Source organism: Netta rufina (assembly GCF_964035555.1).
Source record: "Netta rufina genome assembly, chromosome: 3".
NCBI classification, from domain to species: domain Eukaryota; kingdom Metazoa; phylum Chordata; class Aves; order Anseriformes; family Anatidae; genus Netta; species Netta rufina.
In genome coordinates this window covers 7,929,919-7,950,637 of record NC_140125.1, presented here as the reverse complement: position 1 = coordinate 7,950,637, position 20,719 = coordinate 7,929,919, and the positions used below count along the sequence as shown (strand labels likewise).

At 37.9% G+C, this 20,719-nt stretch overlaps 1 protein-coding gene across 1 annotated transcript in view; it reads right to left on the bottom strand.

Moving 5' to 3' along the window:
- Window positions 1–20,719, bottom strand: part of PLCB4 (phospholipase C beta 4) — a 201,970-nt gene that overhangs the window by 111,267 nt on the left and 69,984 nt on the right. Inside the window, exons 3-4 of the mRNA XM_084285056.1 lie at window positions 16,675–16,742; window positions 15,042–15,108 (exon numbers count right to left, since the gene is read on the bottom strand). The gene's annotated coding sequence lies outside the window, so the exon portion shown is untranslated. The remainder of the gene's footprint in view (window positions 1–15,041; window positions 15,109–16,674; window positions 16,743–20,719) is intronic.

Sequence of the window (20,719 nt, the reverse complement as noted above, 5' to 3'; positions counted from 1 at the left end):
TAGTGCCGTGCTTAATACTCCCTCTTAGAAAAACAGGAGAAAAATTAAAGCTAACTTGTTTCATTCCCTACTCTCGTGTAATGTAACATTCTTCTGCTTCATAGCAATACTTAGACAAAATCAGTACTTAATAGCCTTGTATTACTTATTGAAAATTACTGAAATAGATTTATGATGAACAGAAAATGGCAATAAATTGTAAAGACAAAAAAAGATGGAAGAAAAATAGGCAATGCTAATGAATTTGAAGAGACTGTTTCCACCCAAGTATTATGATAAATATTACAATCTTACCTTTTTCCACAGACTGCTAATCTTATTTGTTTATATGCTGACATATATTTAATTGGCTTCTTGAAGTTAAAATTTATGTATGCAGCAGAAGGAATCAATGATCTAAAAACAAAAGGACTTTCATATTTTTAACTTAAAGTCTGAGCATATTGTACATATTTAACTCTTTCTCAAAAAAAAAAAAAAAAAAAAAAAATCTCTTCAAGTCTCTTCAGGATTTAAGATTCAAATTCTGGTCCAGTAATAAATTTGACTATAGAGTGCAGTGCTCATCAGATGGTCTAAAAGCTCCCAAGAAAAACAGACACATTTCATAGACAAGAAAGGCCACAAATGGCAGAAAACAGACATGATCTAAGAGAATAATTTTGTCATCCACCAGATGTGGAATGGTATTAATTTTATATACCAGAGGCTCTAATTTCACCAGAATGCCTAATCTGACATTGCAACTACTGCAGATGTGCTTACAGGTTAAGCATCTATACATACACAAAGAGACAGCTGGGACAAGTTCACTTGTTTACATGTATACACTTACTTGATGTACAAGTTTGAAGACCATGAACTATCTTTCAAGAGGAGCACAGAAATATAATAATACCAAAGAAGCTGTTTAGTGAAATGTCCAGAATCACCTCTTAGACTCAGCTAACTCTCAGTAGTCTGTAAACCCCTGTGAAATACTACCTACACTGGTACATGTTTAAATACACTTGTAAATCTGGTACTAAGTTTGCATAAAGTCAAAAGCACATCAAAGCAGAGACAGGTCCCCAAAAGCCTGATTCCCGTCAATATACTGAGAACTATGCTATTTTATTCCTGGAGTCAGAACTTCAACTGGATATCCCAGTAAACTGTTCCAATCAACGCAAATGCTTGATAATAATTTTCCTCTAATTTCTGACCTGCTTATAAGGTCAACTTTCTGAATGTCACACACTGCCACAATACCTACCAAATTCTTCCAGGACCATCTGGATGCTTTTTCCAGCTATAAAGCACACATTTTCAATTCTTGTCATCATGGGATTTATCCCAATCTATTTTGAGAACTGTCCCCACAAAAACGTCTAAGAGACTTCCATTATCAGACAAGTTAAAGCTTGAAATAAGCACAATGCTTCTACCCCATTTCGGTACTCTTCAATCATAGCAAGCAAAATTGTCGTTTTTAATATTCAAGCCAAAGTGAAATTCACAATGTCATTATATTGGATCTGCAACATTTTCACATTAATTTGCAGGTATCACATTCGTTCTTATTCCGTGCTTTGAATATGCTTGGATCCCAAACCAATTTCCTGAGATATATTCCAAAATGTTCAAGATTTAAATGCCTTGAAGGAATCTGTAATTCATATTGAGACCAACTTTTGCTCAGCTTTGTAATTCCCTCCATATTAAAGTACATTAGATACTGTTACTCCACGTGCTTTACCAGAATGGTTATGGCTTGGAAGTATGACTTCAGTCATATTAAAAGTAGCAAGCCTCATTTTCCTATTTGCAATGTTCCCTTAACATATGTAGAACAATACAGAAAAATTGAGCAGACAAAAATTAATATGAAGATGTCACCAAGTACAGTAGCATATCAATGCAAGTGTCAGAGCTGCAAGAGATGTGACCAGTGGTGAGCTACAATTATGAAGAATAAACATGGGCTGCATTTTCATCTGATTTTTATTAGTGTAGATTTTTGCTGTCCTTTACATACTTGGAAAAGCCAATTGAATGTAGTTTCCACTACTAGATAATATCTTAGCTTTTGAGTAGCTTTACTTCAAATTATTTCTCTCTATAAAACAATTAAATAATCTTGCATTATTCAATGTGCAGAGACATAATGATAAGGATGAATAATGAGAGAACTCAACATGATCACTGCATGCACTGTTTAGGACAGGCAGCTTCACCTAGCTTATAGTTTGGTTGCCACTTTAGAGAAAAATTAATGCCACAACTTACAGAGACAATAATACAATTCATTCAAAACTTGAAAGCATCAGAAAACAGCACGGTAGAAATACATTTCCATACTGCTCATGGAGACAGAGGTGTTTTTACCTGTCTAATGCAGTTTGTCAAATCTGCCTACGAGAGCTCCAGATGTCTGACAGGAGACAAACACATTCCCACAGGAGAGCTGGGCATGCATGTGCAGGAGAGACCTGCAGATCCCACTGGTGCTGTCCCGAAGTACAGCAGTTATCTGCAGTCTGGCAACCTGCAACTTACTGCACAGCACAGAGGTTGATACCAAAACTGGACACAGTTGAGCATGCAAAGCTATCAAACACCTGCTACACAGCACAACAAAAATGATGTCTCAGGTCCCAGGTAGGATAATACTGAGATAATCTGTTCTGGTATACAGTAAGCAGTCATCACTCGCTCTTTAGGAGCTGCACAATACACTTAATTTTACCTTAGTGCCAGACATCTGCTTTTAACTGTTTAAAACAGAAAACAGAGTAGGACCAAAACACTTTTCCATACCACCCCTATTATCGTGCCACTAACATAAGTTGTAGTACTTGCATGAGTTTTACTACCTCAAATTCTCTATTCAGCTTCAGCTTAGATTAAAATGATGCAAGGAATTAAAGAATGAGCTTTTCAAAACAGATCTACATATAGTCCCATCTAAGCAAAGATGTGGTTACCATGGTCCAACTATGACCTAAATACTATGATCTACAAGTGTCAGCAAAAGGTTAACTACACAGATTACATCTAGTTTCACTGCACAAGTATTCACGTGCACATGTTTTGTTCCCCCCACCCCACTTATTCTGGTATTTATGAGATTGATGCATTTGAAATAAATTCAAATAGGGTTTTAATCCATAATTTTTCAAAGATGCAACAACAGAAACCTCTACTAAGCAAATAAACGATCACTACACTGATCTTCTTAACTTGGAAAATACACTTTTCTTCTATGTTTACTGTTTTGTTGGGAGAAAACGTATCGTTTAACTATTACAAATAATGAAAAATAAAATCAATTTTCTCAATTTGAAATTATGGTATCTCTGAAAATTTATACACCAGTCATTGAAACGCTGTAATAAGATGACAGGCAACCAACAACATTTAATTAGTTGATCTACAACTTCCTCTTGATTGCCAAGACCTATTCTAAATTATGTATAGACACTACTGCCTGCCCGAGGCTGAAGGCACGCTCATATTTATTTGGTAGTTGCAGTAAAATTAATGAGTTAACAAATACTGAAAGTGTTTCTAGGATTAGGACACAACTGCTGAGTAGAAACCTCTTGACCAAATTCCTTTTCCTGATAGCTTAAATCTGGCCACATCCCAAAATTTTGTGATTTAAATAATTTACACTCAGTCAGTCAGAATGTTCCTCTGCCTTATATGCAAACTCTTTTGCAGGAATTTCAAAGAGAAATTAGCATATGCTACTACTGACAGTGGCATGCGTTTCAAAATAAGCACAATTAAAAACTGAAAGTGACAATGAAAGACAATCACACTTACTTAGTAACGTAAGAGAGAGCTTTATATAGTCATTTTAAAAAGTATAATGAATTGGCAAAAATTAAGATTCATATGATCACTCCACCTCAGTTTAATTACTCTCCCAAGAGAATATCGCATGCATAATCAGTGCCAGCTATACTCCCTGATTCACAGTTTAAACACTTACGTTAGATGATCTCTATTTCTGTAACAGAAGAGGAAAGCCCGTCTTACAGACGGTAAAATTATACGATGCAGGGAAGGTGACAAATCCAGGTTTACCAAACCCTGAATTACGCTGAATGGCTTTAAACTGGAACTCCTTCTGGAACACTGCCAAGGATCTAGTATCAAGGGATACTTTAGAGCAACATATTCAGCATGCAAAAGTGCCAAGAGAATATGTTAGAGAAATTAAATCATTCTGTTCCACTATTCAGCACTCGTGGAAGCCTAAGCAGAGGCTGGTAATTAGCTAATTTGCATGGACTCTGTGAAGAAGAGTATTTAAAAGAATTCCAGCAATACAATCTTTAAAGAGCAAGACAGCCTGGCCTGACTGGCTAGCTGCTTGCATATCTTGTATTCCCTCTGTCTGTGGCAAGACAAGCCATTTTTAGCTGTACAAGGATGAGTTGGTAGATTTCTGAAAATAGCTACATCTACAGCTCAATGTGTAATTTCCTCACAAAGAATCCAATCAGACTCCCATTTAAGTGGACTGCAAAAGCTGGATCAAGAAAAGGAATTAATCCATCCCTCCTTCAAAACACCCTGTAGAAAAATAAACATTCTTCTTGTGTTTATCCAACTATCTTTGTGATCACAACCAGGAGAAGTACCAGGACAGTCACAGATGAACTCAGGAGATCCATTTTAGGCACTGTGGAGCAAAATGCAGCCTGTATGGATGCTGTGATAGCCCTTGGAAATACCACAGACTTCTCTACCCCTCTGTCAGGGAACAGTAACCCCTAACCCAGAAATGGGAGGTTGAGGCCAAGGCATTTCTTCTGTCAATTTTCTTTGAGAAATTATTATTTTGGAGTCATTTACTACAGGTGGTAAATTACTATCTCAATTACTAATACAATTTTTCAGATGTTGCAGATAAGGGTTTTAAATTGAAATACAACAATTACCTTCCCTGTGTATGATGTATGATCTTCCAAAGCTCTAATTCTCCAGTTTCATGCCAAGGCCTGAGATTTGCAATGGCAAAATCACAGTAAGTCAAGCCTGAGTCCTTAGCTACAACAAACCATATTTTACATATAAAAGGAAAACGGCTGCACCAGCACGAACCTCTGGTTTTATATTACTAGTGTTTTGTACATGGCACTTCAATGACTGTGGTATATCATCTGTTTATAAGCTGATTTATTTTGTACATGCAATGTGCATTTCAGAAGTAATATTTTTTCTTTCTGATGATACAGCTTTATATCTTGCATATGAAACACCAGCCCAAAAGCTGTTTTCAAAGTTACACAAATATTACATCCAGTCTACTATGCAAACATTCATTCTGGAATCTTGACAACAAGGAACTAACTTTTAATGCTTCAACAACATTTGCAAGTTGGAAAAAAAATAAAGAAATGTTCTGCGTCAACAGGATCCTCCCCTTCAAGGAAATTAAATGCCAAAAATAAATATGGAATTCCCTCATGTGGCCCTGATGTTTTCTTCACTGTTTTCCCATAGACTTCAAAAAGCAGAAGAGTATGCCTGGATTTTAAAGAAACACATATATAAAAAAGTTATTTTGCAGAAGGAAAGAAAATCTACATACATGTATTTCCACCAGGTTTTGAAGTTTCTAATTAACTACATGATATGCATGGATAAAGTTAGCACAGTGAGATGAAATTTACAGATTTTGTCCAGTTTCTTTAACTGAGAATAGCTGAAAACAGAAAAGCTTTTGGACACGGAAGCCGTATTTTTAGTACTGAAACAGAAATAGCAATGTTGAAGCTAAATGCAGATTATATTTTAGCTTTTTTTTCCCCTTGATCTTCTCCTGATTTTTCTGACGTTTGCAGCCACACCTCCCAGTCCCTAGGATGAGGGAAACAATCCTGTATAGCAAGCACAGCGGAGGCTCTGTTGCCCCAAGACATTTCCCTTTTCTGCCTGTCCCCTTCCCTGTTTAGACATCTCCCAGCTCTTCACAGACCTCCCATCTTGCTGAATTGGTCGGCTCCACTGCTGTGATTCAAGTCACTGTCTCCTTTCCAAACTCTCACACCCGTCTCATTTCATCTTCTTTATCATCATTCTTCCTTTGTCCCTTGTCTCCCTTCTCCAAACACAAGTTGCTCATGTCCTTCTGACTCCACTGTTCATGGCAATTTCTGTTCTCCCTCCTTTATCTTTGACTGTTCATAAGCCATTTTAAATTGTATCAGGCAGGGAGGCTTGCCTCACAGACAAGGCCTACAAAGATTCAGGTCAGACCCCGGTTCAATTACCAATTTGACTGCAGGCCCTGTGCCGCTCCAGGCAACCCTGCTCATGCTGCATTTCTACGGCAGAAATACAAGGTTATGATTTTCCTTCCTCAATGATAGCACTATGAGGATAAAGAGAGGCTGGAGCATACTCATTGATTCAAAATCTTTGTAGAACTTCAGTGTAAAACTCTAAATATACAAGGAGCGGTCTTCCGAAGTCTAAAGCTCTGTCTAATTTAGGTGATTTTCTATGGAGAAATGGACATAACTGACTCAACACAACTTTGACCACCTTATTGAGTACAAACTGTAAGAGCCAAGGACTGTTCATTCTGGTTCTGTATATGTTAGAGTACTATCAAGACACCTAATACCGAACAAATTCTAAGTAGTAACCCTTTTACTTTTTTTTTTTTTTTTTTAGACACAGAAGCACAACACCCATTTATAAATTGAAGAGCATATTAGCACATCAAGTCTTTTTGATGCCACTACGTCAAAACACAAACCAACCACTATTTAATTTAAAATGCTACTTTCTTAAGGGTATGTAAGTAACAGGTGACTTTTTAATTTTTGGATCTTTCATGATGTAGGCAATATGAAAATCTTGGACTAAGTGAATTATTTGATCCTAAAACTGAAAAGCCAAGCAGCAAACACACACTATTACGGTGGCATACCAAAATTAACAAAACAGAGTATCAGATATCAACTTACAGGGCCCTGTTCTAAAGGACGCAATGGCCAAAGAGCATGGGAAAAATGTTCAAGCGTTGGCTGCACCTGCAAAACTGCATGCAGACATTTGTGCTGCGAATAAACAAACAGTCAGCCATGCAGCTATTTGCAGAGCTATTTGCACTTACAAATGTCTACTTTCATACATACATGCTGGGCTTGAAGGGCACAGCATTCATTCCTCTAAAATGAAAAAGAGAAATTATGATCCTCGTGTTTAGGGCTGTTCATGTGAGACATACAACTCTGTAAGTCCTAGCTGTCATTCCTACAATTATAGCCCCTCCTAATTCCTGCCAACCAAGATCTGATGCAGCTACAGCTTAATACAGACTGATGTTCCTTTCTGTGCTTTATGCATTTACCTTTTAAATACCAGTTTTGTAAGGTTCCTGTGCAAAAAATCCTTCTTGCTTCTTGGGGAAAAGGGATATTAATTCCAAAACAAAACAAAACACACCAAAAAAAAAAAAAAAACAACAACAAAAACCCTCAGACACTGAAGGACTTGGTCAGCCTGGTCTGGGAGGAAACTTTCCCCTTTCTTCTCTTTCTGTCTAAGCTCGGGGATTCCCACGAGGTGAGGTGCCTTGTGATATTGGATGGCCCACCAGTAGAGGTACAGAGGTCAGTACCTGTAAAAGGCTCTGTCATTGCCAAAGCGACCGGCATATAAGCAAGAGAAGAGAAACGTTGGCGGGTCACGAGAGGACAAGGAGGTGGAAACAGACATCAGACTATTTTTTTTTTTTTTTCCCCAGCAAAATACTAAAAAGCAGCAATATTTAACAAGATGCTATGTTCTGCTGCAGGCATAGGGATTCCTATCTCTGTGTTTGTCAGGCAATGACTTTATATTTGATTTAATTTCTATTTGATTTTTATTTGAATAAACTTTGTATTTGGTCAAGTAAACTCTGCATACCAAAACATTGCCAAACATGGTATGCTAGTAACAGAACTGAGTGAAAAGGCATTGTGTGAAGGGAGGAATTTAGATGGATGGGAGGATACTCACATATAAAATGTCAATCAATTATGCAACCATCTACATGACTCAGTAGATGTGAAAAATTATTCTCCTACAGGAATGTACTTAAAAACATATGGAACAATATTCTTTCTCCATAACTTTCCTCTACTCCACAGTTCCTCAGTCTATTTACCAATCACAAAGGTGCTTCAACACCATTATGGATTACAGCACATTTCATTAAACCTTAATCTTTTGCAGGAAATAACAAGGCTACAGCCTGTAGCTGCTTCACCCAGGCTTCACTTCCCACATCGTGGTAACTCCTGCTATCCAAGTGTGAAACTCAGTAACCCACTATATTGCTGCACAGGACATTATCTCAGAACAGGATTTTCCCTTTTTTAGGTCAAGAAATAAATGAAAACTTGAGCCCTCTGGGTAATGGTCAGACACTTATAACTGCTTTACTGTACCAAGAGTCATGTAACACTTCATAGTACACAAAGAGGGCCAGATTTTCAAAGCTGCTCAATACTTAAGGCTTCAAGAGAATTTCAATCCTTTTTAGGCTCATGAGTGAAGTGCCTGAATTTTCAAGTGCTCAGCACCCAGTGAGAACAAACAGTCCTGTTTGTATCACTTGTACAGCAATTGGCCATTGCTCAGAGGACATTATCAAAAGCTGTTCCAGCTTTGTTCTTTTCAACAGCATTGCTGCCTAATGGCACCAAACATTTCCTGCAAAATAAAGATAGGCTTACTTAGCTTTTCAAAATAATCAATTTGAAAAAAATGGGACAGAGAACATGTGGAATGTATTAACAGGTCCTGATTTTCAGAAGGAGCTATCATTCGGTCTGTATGAGAGTAGACCACTCTCCTGCTGTGTAAGCTTTGCACTTTAGGAATTTAGAAACTGGCCAATGGCAGGGGGAGGTACGAAATTCCTTTTCTGCTGAACTCAGGCATAAAAGGATCTAAGCTCTGAGGTACCTTGTCACTTTGCTTTCTAAGAAATAAATTCTCTAAAAAATGAGTATGTTTTGCTAATCTGTGCAAGTCATAAAAGCAAGTTTACATAGTTAGGTGTTTCCCCGCTACGCAAAAGATATTTCTGTTAAAATTACAGTTAAGAAACAAGATGTAAGTATGGTGACTGAAGCACAGTACAAATTCAGGAACAGACTGTTCTCTATTGAATAACCTTCTGGAAAAAAAAACAGGCAAAGCAGAGACTTGACATTGTTTGCCATTGTGACTGTTTTCTGATTGTGTCTCAGTATGTGTGCATGCATGCACAAGCACCTTTTTATAAGTAACTGTTATAGACGCAGCAGGTGGCTTAGTAATAAAACTGAATTAAAATAAGCATAAAATCTTGACTTTTTTTTTTTTTTTTTTTTTAAGTCTTTTCTTCCCCATTTTCTGTTAAAGTCTGAAAAAAGGCCAAATTTAAGTAATGCTTGCTGATTTATTTATTTATTTATTTATTTTTATAACGTTAACTACAAGAACCCCTCAAATAACCCACACCAAAGCCACAGCTGTGGAACTGGGACAGCTAAGCAAAAATGAGGAATCAGCACTGCTTGCATGGCCTGCTTCCCACTCAGGAATGGCTATTCAGGAATTTCAGTGGTCCCAAAGTACCTTGAGATCTCCTACTCCCTCCCTTCACAAGTCCCCCATTAGAAAATGCTATGTCTCCATTATTAATGCAGGGTTCCTTGTCAGTAACCTCTCCACAGCAGAGTGACATTTTAATCTATATAAGACTTCAGGCAATGTAACAGCATTCAAATTCTAAAGGGTCAAATTTTAGCTTTAAATCATGTCTGCGTTAGGTTTATAACTTTTGTATTTTCTCCCTCTGCCACATTTCCCCCTCTTACTCCTACTATCCTTCACGGCAGCTTCTAAGTTTCAGAAAACTCAAGAGCAGTAAAATACTCTAATTTTGGTGCTCATGCATTGCAAATATACTCACAGGGAAACCTAGGCATCACCCTTAAGACAAGCAATTCAGTGCAAGCAGAAAACACCAGACAGTTCAATAAGGTTATCTGAGAATACACAAAATATGCAAGCAAAGAGAACAGCAATCAAAGCTAAAACAGATGGTATATGAGATGGTACAATCTCAGAGTCTGAAATCATCACTTACAGCACTGAGGTGAAGTGCAGGAAAACAACCACATCGCAGAAGCATTACTTCAGCTGAGAGTCAACACAAATCAAAACCAAATTGCAATCCACCGGGAAAACGGGCTCTACTAGTCTGTGAGTTTACAAAAATACAAAAAGACAACACTTCATAACTATAGCATAATATAGCCTTGCTTTTTAGCAAACTGCACTCAGATGTTGCTCCTCTGACATCATTAATCTCCATGGAAACCTTAGAATGACTGTTGGCCTGAAATAGGCTCTGTCATCCCAGATCAACTCGTAAGTAGTCCAGCAGAAGATCTTATATCTCATATTTTTGGCTGTACATTTTCACCAGTGAGCACAACTGAAGAGTTACAATTCCCGTGGCTGCTATGAAATAAAGCTTTCATTCCTGATAATCAGAACATGCAAACGTTGAAACATTTTTCCAGCTGAGTCCAAGACAGATTCAAAGATCACCTACTTTTGGAGTAAGATGCAGACTGAAAACAAATGAAAAAAAACAACAACGAAAGATATGTCTTTACTGAAGGTTAGAAGATGAAAATAACTAGGAGACTAACCTCCTGAAAATCCACTTGTATATCTGCAGAGCAGATTTGCAGAGCATGCTATTTTCCACAGCGTTTCTCTCTACAAGCAAAGAGCAGTGTAGAGCAAAGAGAACTTTCTAAAAACATTTATTAGTATTTACTTTGGGGGGTCATCAGGGAAATGCCTGCATTAAATGGAGTGCAACCAGATGGCTTGTGTTGGGTTTTTCTTTCTCCTTCTCCATGCTAACACTGCCAGCCTCCACGACTAATGTCCCAAACACAGGGTCAAATTGTTACTCAGAGATGTTTTACCTACAAACAGGTCCTCTGCAAACGTTTTCTGCCGAGTTAAACTGACAGAGACAAGTAGATACACTAAGTGTCAGGAAAGCTGTTCTCTTGGCAAGAAGCCACATACACAAATTGTTTCTATGAAGAAAATATGCATTTGTATATGTACAGGCAGTATGTGTTATACACATACAGAAATAACAAGACTTCTTAGGGACCAAAATTCAGAAAATCAAAATTGAGAAAAAAGACTTTTGAGCCTTGCATAGTTGCTGCACTAAATAAACTTGTTTTCTTGAACGTAAATCAGTCATTGTTACGAATTTCCAAGGATAACTAAACAAATTGCCATATAATTTTTTCTGTGAGATGTGAAAGAACAGAGAGACACGCAAAAGAAAACAAAAGAAAAAAACTGAATTGGTATATAAGGATTTCCACTTATTTCATTCATTTTCACGGTCTGAACAAGCATGCAGAAAATTACAGGATTCAATCCTAAAATGAGGCACCTCCACTTACAGCTGCAAGTACTTAGGCATTTCCAGAAAACCACACCCTTACTTCCTTAGGTCTGACCTTCCCAATTTTAACTCTTCCAAGTCATTCCGTGATCACAGTCTGTTTCAGTTCTGGACGGCAAATGTCTTCTGTAGCATATTTGTCTTCTTTCAAACCCAATGAAATCCTGGGGCTCTCTATATAGCTGGGTTTTATATAGTACACTACTATGGCACAACAGAAATATCTTAAGACCAAGTTGTTAAAGGCTCACTAACTCAAGCAACATCACCGATTGCTAATAATATCTAAGCTATACAGTCAAGTCTGTGGATTTGGATGTTTGTTGTTGTTATTCTTTCTTTTTTTTTTTTTTTTTTTTTTTTTTGTACCTCAGCAGCTTGGAGACATGCTCTAGACAGAAAGGGCTGAACTTGATAGAAGACTGACTGCTGACTGATACCTTTAATTTAACGTGTATGTTGTAACCATCTGAATTTATGAGTTCATTTGTTAATGGGTAAGCACCTAAGTGCTTGGAGACCCACTAGAGACTGACAGCGTATTTACAGAGAGGTCCACATCAATTCTGTGGGGATACAAACATGCCACCAAATAATAGCATTGTTGTGTATTATAGGAAACCAATCTGACGGATCACAGAGGTCTTGACCATAGCTCTTCGAATGGTGGGGTGTAGTCATTGCTAGCACTTGTCTCCGCACAAGCTTCATTTAATCATCAAATAAGTTCTCTGCCTGCTGCATAAACGTCAGGCCCTTTGCCTACCTGCTCTTTTACCTGGGAAACGCAAAAGAGGATGAGAGGTAGACATCTGATGAACATCTTGCTGGACTGTAGTCTCCAGCCTAAGGTGCCCAAAGCCACATGCTCTCTGGCTTTGTCCTTCCTCCAACTAACAAGAAGAAATAACACAGCACCTGCATAGTGGCATCTTTATTACTGAAGTGCTGAGCAGGCGTGAATTCACCAAAACATTAGGGCTGAATGATGCCAGTTTTACAAGCATGGATCTTGAGGGGGCACAATTGGCTCTTACCTTTTTCTCACTGTGGAAGGACCAAATTAACACCCATCTTTGTGCTCACTACTGATTACAGAGTCCACAGGATGGTAACAAACAAAGCTTGTCCAACATGGGAGGAGAAGAAAGTAAATGCTAGACAGAAATGCCTTTTGCTTCCTCTAGGAGTTCCCTGTAGTCTGGTGTATGTTGTGCCTTACACTTGCTAAGGATATAACGTCACCTGTGCATTTTATTTAGTTATTTATTTTAAATTTCTGAAGAGAATCAACGAACCACTGGATTTAACTATTAAAGACGTATGCACCCAATAATACAACGATCATACAAGGCCTAATAAAAATTTTACCACCAATGGTGGCCGTAAGGTGATACCTAGGGGAACATACCTGATCAGACCAGGTGTATAACTATACTTTTCTCTGAACATTCTTCTGCATTTTGGTGCCCCAAATCTTTAAGCCACAGGCAGTATTTTTATGTTAAATGGTTTCCTTGGTGGGCTTTTCTTTCATGAGTTTCTATAATCAATTTATTACATTCATAAGAACAAGCTCTAAATAACATGAACCCGTGCTAACAGATATATAATCTGATCTGCTAGGTCTGACTAAACTTCCACCCTTGGAACCTAGGCATGGATATCTGAGGAGGGACAGCAGCGGGATTGCTGCTTACACCTATCTCCGTATTTTTTCCTCCAGGTTTCCCTTCGTTTTTATGATTGCCTCAGAACCATCGAAACATAGTGCAACATGAAAACACAAAACCTTTCAGCCAGCACAATGACTCAGTAAATTAGATTAGAATTGCAGCAAGAAATTTCTGCTTGTGTTTTTGTTTTCTGTGGGTTTTTTTTTGTTCATTTGTTTTCCCTAATTCTGCACATCTAGCCCACCTTCTTTTCCCCTGCTCCTACCTCTGAGAGTAAAAAGTTATGAAGCCTTAATAACCCTGCTACTAGCATGAAGGAGAAATTGCTTGGCTCCTGCTCCCCATGAGGCTTTTATGAAACATTTAGACTTCACCAGCTCTACAAACAGAATACAAAACACTGCCTGTAGCACAGAACATCAAGGTACGATACACTTGATAAACAGAAAGAAAGGGCAGGTAATTTTTTTTTGTAGCAACTCATGTTAAATTTCACAAAGGGCTACTCAAGTTTTTGTAACAAACTGCATGCCCTGGTTGCTTTTGTTACTCGTCCTGACCACAATAAAATGCCGCATTCTGGTCTTCAAACAATTAACTGTAACAAAGAAAACTTGCAGGGAAAAAAAGAAGAAAAAAAAAACACACAGAAGACTACCGAACTTCTAAGCATTTATGAAATGGATTTAGGACCAAAAGAGGTAACGTCTGACAGAAAGGTGACATATGTATCCTTCCAAGACAAAAGCTGTCTGTATTGGCAGCCTGACATTGCTAGGCAACTCACACTGAAGCACCAAGGGCATATCAATGCAAGGAGTTTGTTAATTGTTGTAAAGCTACCATGTCATTTTATAATGCAGGAAACACCAGGCATAGCAACAGACAAAAAGAAATGTTGTAAATGTTCCCTATTTAAAAAAAAAAAAAGAAAAAAAAAAAAAAAGCTCATTGAATACAAGCTCTTTTCCAATATTTTCAGCAAGCTTCTGCACTAAACAGATCTCAGCCATTGTGCACTCATGTACTTACATAAAAGAAAGTTCACTAATAGCTGCATTATTGCAAGGATCTCACATGCAGGTTTTTAAACTTTTGGTCTTGCAGCACAAAAAACAACACGTATATTTCTGAGAAAGGTTCAAACAGGCTTCTGAGCTGCACACAAAATATTCAAAGCCAGTAAAACCATCATAAGGCTTAATTACAGAATACAAACACAGTTGATTAAGATAAACCCTCATAGAGCACAGAATCTTTTGTTAGAGATTTAGCACTGGACTTAGATGCTACAGCTCTTTTGTTTTTAGATAAATAGAATAACACCTATAATAGATACTGAAATACTGGTTTATACTTCTTAAATAACACTAATTTAAAAGGAAGCCCAAACATAACCTGATCATGTTTGGTATTTTGAAATTTCAATAAAGACACACATTTTCATTTAGGAAATATATACCCATGCACCACACTATGCCTGAAGCTAACAATACAAAAGCTTTCTGAACTGAGCCTGGATATTTTTCTACCATAGCTCAGTACTTCATTATCCACTTGATTTCTGAACAGCATGTATTCTCTTCAACCCATATGAATGCCAAAAGAAACTTCTGTTGCTGTTTGTCAGTTGCCATGCTATTGTCAACTATTTCACCCTTTGGGAATACAACATCCACCCACAATTTCTCAAGTTTGTATTCGTAAGCTCTGCCTAGCACTAGCTGTATTCCCAGGAAAAAGATACCATTTTTCAATTACCCCTATCACTTATTTAAGCTTTATAACAACATAAACAGATTCAGTTTAAGCATTAACAGCAATACTTGAATCATATCCAATAGCAAAGAGAAAAAAAAAAAAAAGAGCAATACCCTTTGGTATATTCCCAGCTCCATATTTTCTGTGGACATGAGATCAGAAAATGCTGAGTTGTTTGGCCTAGAGTTGAAACAAATTTTTGGATTAAAAAGGCAAGTTTGAGTAATGCCTGTACCAAATAGTCCTCCCTTTTTCTTCACTGCTGGGTATGCACAAATTTGACTGACCAGTATTGACAGAAGAGAGAAAGATTCAAACTTTCTCCAGTGTTTGCAGTGAGATTTGCTTTGGTGATCTAGAGCCCCTGGTGATAATGAACCATCAGACCAAGGATATAAGCACACTGTGTGGATATAAGCTCCACAGTGTGTCGCAGTTTATCACTGGAACATCACCCTAATTTGTCCAGAAGGATTTAATAGATTACTTAAGAGAGCACAGCAGTGGGCTCCCATGATAAACAGATACGCTTTAAGGAGCAAGACATTTGGGTGCATCACAAGGAGTTGTCTGGAGGAATAGTCATTTACATCTCCCAGAGTGAACTTAAGGGGATCCTAAAATGTGTACTGCATGTAATATCTCTACAGTGAAAAATTTTGGCATCACACTCTAACATATACCTCCTAAAGTGAGCAGGCTGTAAAGAGTCGGAGTAAGGTAGCAACAAACTGAGTAATGCTGATTATAGACAACTCCTATGACTGGAGGAAAGGGATTCCATTGGGCTTGAAATCTCAGATAGCTGTTGACCTATATAATAAAAGACTGGATGTAAAACAAAACAAAGCCAAAAAACCTCTCTCTCAATTTAGGACACATATCCAGTATTTCTTGTTAATCTGTATGCTGTGCACCACAGCAGCTATCAATTGTTGCCAATGTTGCACGACACTCACACATGGCAACAGAGATCAAAATTTCATAATGAAAATGTCTCCTATTTAGGAAGAGCAAGAACTAGATGGAACATCTAGCTGATCTTTTTGTTGGCTTCATTTTATAATGAGACAGAGGTTACTATGAACCAAACAAAAGCTAGGCAGGTGCCAAACCTACGTTATAGTTTTGTTATGGTCACCTGCAATTTAGGAGTGCTTCTGGAATTCCACTAGCTGCTTGGGCAGCCCTGCTATATAGAAATGTGTTTCCACCTGCTACTTCATGAAGTTTCTCTTCACAAGTTGGTCATCCACATGGTAATAATCCCTGTCTACTTCGTCACAAAGTAAGCAGGCTCTTTTTGTGGAAATACTGCTTCTATCAGCTACTATCAGCTAGTTCAGAATTTACCAGTCACTAGTTTTCCAGTAGCAACAGCCCATAGCCCACATGCTATAGTAACTCCCCAGAAAAACAGAATAAAGCTGGCAGCAGGCTGTGATTTTAAAGTATTACAAGCCAATACCACTGTGAAACACATAAAACCCAGAAATTAACTGCTAAACTAACAGCCTCCCTGTTCTCTCTCACTCATAATCACTTTTATTCTTACTGATTATTGGATAATGTATGTGAAACCAAGTCATATACATGTAAATCTATAGGGAATTGATTAAAAGAGTGATACAATAGTGGACTGAAAACTTAAACTCAGAGACAGAAAGAGAGGAAGGAGGGCACAAGGAATAGAATTTGCAAATTCTATTCCACTTATAATTTCTAGTTTGTAAACAAGTAACTTACAAAGTAGTTCTGGACCGGATGGAAAAACAGTAGCCTAATTAGGCTGATGTGCTGGGAAACTCTTCCTTCTGTGAAGCAATAAAACAAAAAGAAGTTCAGTATAAAACCTGGTGTCATCTACTAAATCTCACTATAGGCAAAAACACACCCCTCCCACAGTTCACAAAAGTATAGTATCAAGATAAATACTTAAGAACAGGATTCAGTTATGACACCTAAGTCTTTTATTGGAAAGTTTTTGCTGTGTCTTTGCATAGAAAAAGATAAGTTAGTAAGTTAGTAAGATAAGATAAGTTCCAGGCTGGTAGCGCTGGAAGCTCTGGATGAAGTATGCCATTCCCTACTGCATTGTGCCAGGACAGTGTTTAAAATTCATAAAGCATCCTGAATGATTAATAATCATCACAAAGGAGCAGCTGAACAGTGTTGCCACATTTATATCTTCCAGAATAAACGCTAGCTGATTTTAATTGTTTGCATTTCATGTGTTCCTTAGATGAGCAACATAAAGTTGGTAAGATTTCACTTCAGAATGACAAGCTTCAGTAATATAGGACTTGAGTACAGCAAGAGCAAGAGATGCTTTACAGAATGAGGAACACAATCCTTCTTTCTGCACATCCATTTCTGCATTTTCTAACCACCCTGCATACCTCATTGCCAGGTTTCACCCACAAATTCCTATAAGTAAAATATTTGGAAAGAATATGTTAGTTTCATCTGTATTTCTACACCACCTTGGAGCCCCAATCATACACCGCACACTATTTTGTGTAGCATTGTACCAAAACAGAACCAAAGACATTCTGTGTCCGAAACAGCTCATGGGAAAAGTTGATAGCACACATTGCTAAACTAAAGGAGTAAAGAATTGGAATTAAGATAATACTGGTCACACAGGGGTCTTGAAACAGCAGTATTTTCAAAGAAAATAGATTTTCTGTGATGAACTGGAGAGAGATAAATGATGTAGCTTGTCAGATATTAAGGTAGTACCATTTGCTGCAAGAAGAAGCAAGAAATCGGAGTATGAAGAGGTCTTGAGTTGAGAACGTAAGAAGTGAGCAATGAAGGCTTGGGTCCTGGACTGCTCAGTGGTGAGGGTGTATTTCTTATTAGAGAAACAGAACAGAGGTGAAAACCACTGAGAATCAAGGTAAAGAGCCCTGAAAGTACAAAAGAGTAGTTGATGTTTGATGTATAAGACAGGGGAGGACGCAAACAGGGCAATGGCACCATCAAAGGAACAGGGTAAAAACTGTGGAACCATTTCAAATTGGCATGAGTGAAGTAGGACTCCGTTTTATCAAGACAAGTCAAAACATTTATAAAAACAACAGGAATATGATATATTAAGAATCTGGGGAAGAATCAGATGTGTGAATGGATAAGAAGCTTTTTTATAACAGATGTTAGGCTAAATGCATGACACTCCATTCTTCAGTCCATGACCCAAAGAGACCAGATTAACAGAACCGCTTAACACATAAAATTATCAGTCAGAGAAGCATCATGATGGTGCTCACAGCACTTAGTTTTGGGAAAGAGGAAAGTAGCAAAGGAATTTATGTGAGACCAAGAAGGACAAAGAAGACCTGTAGAGAAAGAGTGCAAAAGCAGCTTTTAGCTGTATGCGTGAATTTAAGAAAAAAAATGAAGATGGATAGGGGAGACTGATTTAACAAAGTGCACCAACAGTAGATGGAGCTGTGAGATAAGAGAAAAATCTAACTTTTAAGGGGATGAGTTAAAATAGCAACTCTGAAAAATTAAAACTTAAAACCCCATCTTCATGTTAAGTCATGAAACAATGCACAAGAGCTGTTTGATATCCGTATGACAGTCATACCACATTAGCTGAAGGAGCCGAAACAACCTGTAGCTTCTTTTTCCTGCCCTTAAATAAGCAAACATTGTCCATGCCTAGTGCAAGTTAAATCCCAGCTACCTTGCTGTCAACCAAGTGCTAGGATTAGACAAGCACTAAGCAAATGCAAACTCTTGATCTGATTTAACAACTGCATTGAGGGGTTGTACACATTTTTCATGCTTTGCAGTCTACACTGCATGCTAATATCTGTTTTTTTTTTTGTTTCTTTTTTTTTTTTTTTTGATAGAAGCACAGATGATAATTTCATACTATTTTCTGATATCTATTAAAAATTAAAGAATTATTTACGATGAAGTCTGTTTACCTCTGGAAAGAAGCAAGGAATACTTTGAAGTACAGGGTAATAAACACTAAGGATATTTTAAAGATCTGCAGAGACCACTGGTATCACACCATCACCATAAGGAAGTCTATAAACAGACTGCAGCAATGCAGGCTCCACTCCAGACCCAAAACAAAGCTGGACAACACTAATAACTCCAGATGGAATTAGAAATTTTATCTGAAACTTTTCTGTAAACAGAAACAAGGTAAAAATAAATAAATAAATGCCTAGTCCTGTATAAAATGGATTCTTGTATTGGGCAACGTACAGTGAGCCTGTCAAGGGTAAGAAAAGCTTTCCTTCTCAGGGTTCTACAAACCATTCCTACAACACATTTTAACATCTGATTCTTCTGTGTACACTCTCCAAAAGCAGCACGCTCATGCTTGAATGCAACTGAGGCACAAAAAAAGAACTACTACTAGCCTATCTCACTGAAGAAAGATCCCAGCAGTGCTATGAGAAGAACCAACAGTATGGAGATGATATCTAATCTTTAATCCTTCATTCCACAAGGAAACCTCACCACTACCCCAATTTCACAAAGAATCTGGTGGCCAGAACACTCAGATGATCAAATTAGCATTACCAGACTTACTTTTCCAGAGACCTGGAAAAGAGCCTGTGTTCAAAAGCTTGTTTGCAGATCTCATCAGCTAGCCTGATAAAAAAAAATATCATTTGCTCCTATAAACCTTGTTTCTTCAGGTAAAAAAGAAACAAGTGTGTTAAGCATAAGCACCTGATTGGCAATATTTATAAACCATTCACAGGGGTGTCACTGAGGCCTAACCGCATCACATGGTGCTAATTGCAGTGTGGGGCCTAGTTCAACATGCTGTCAGATGGCCTGTCAAATGGGAATTATGTGCATAGCTACAGGATAATAAATTGAAGTATATGATTAACTTGATCAACAATAACAGAGTGGGAGTACAGGACAGGTTTCATTTTGTACATAAATGGGCCCACAGTCACACAGCTAGCCTGCTGTACATCAAACAATCCATTTCGCTTATTTTTGTGAAGCTGAGCTTTAAATCATGTTACATAATTTATAAATCACCATACTGTAGCCTACTGATTAATACCACGCCTGCCAGTACTCAACCAAGTCATTTCCAGACACAAGGGAAGCCACAGAATTGTTCCGGGGCCCTTCAGACTACTGACATTCATGCTAATTATTTGCTACTTCATGGTCACGTACAGTTAGATATGAAGTACAACTTGACAGGGTTGGTTAAGTCCTTTATTATTTAAAACATTTTTACATGTTATTCCTCCTCCTACTCCCCCTCCCCAAATCAGCATCACAGCAAACATACAAATGGCACTGAAACTCGTTCAGCACACAGACAACAATTTCCCCTGCCACATGCTGTCCCTAACTGCAACACCCTTACAAGCACAGAGCCCGAACATGTGTGCACATAAACAAAATCCACGATGAGCAAACACACAGCTGCCTGCTGAGATGTCCTGCTTCCCACTGCAGGGCCTCTGCATCTCTCTCTGCGCTCAGTGAACCTTGCTCCTGAAGACTTGATCAATGAAGAGACAACAAGAAAGGGGTTAGACACACAGCTATCCATCTACTCAACGTGAATGGCACTGCTAGTACATGACCAGGAACAGTCACCCAAAGGGGAGGCAGGGGAGGTTAGAATAGCAAACATTTTCTATTTGTTTCTATAAACTCAAGCATTCAATCATTATAAAAGAGAATGCAGTAAAAATAATGTTTAGATCTAACAACTGCCAAAACCAACAATACAAAATCTTTCTGGTCCCCACTGTAGCTAGTCAGCTGTACAGTATGCTAACAA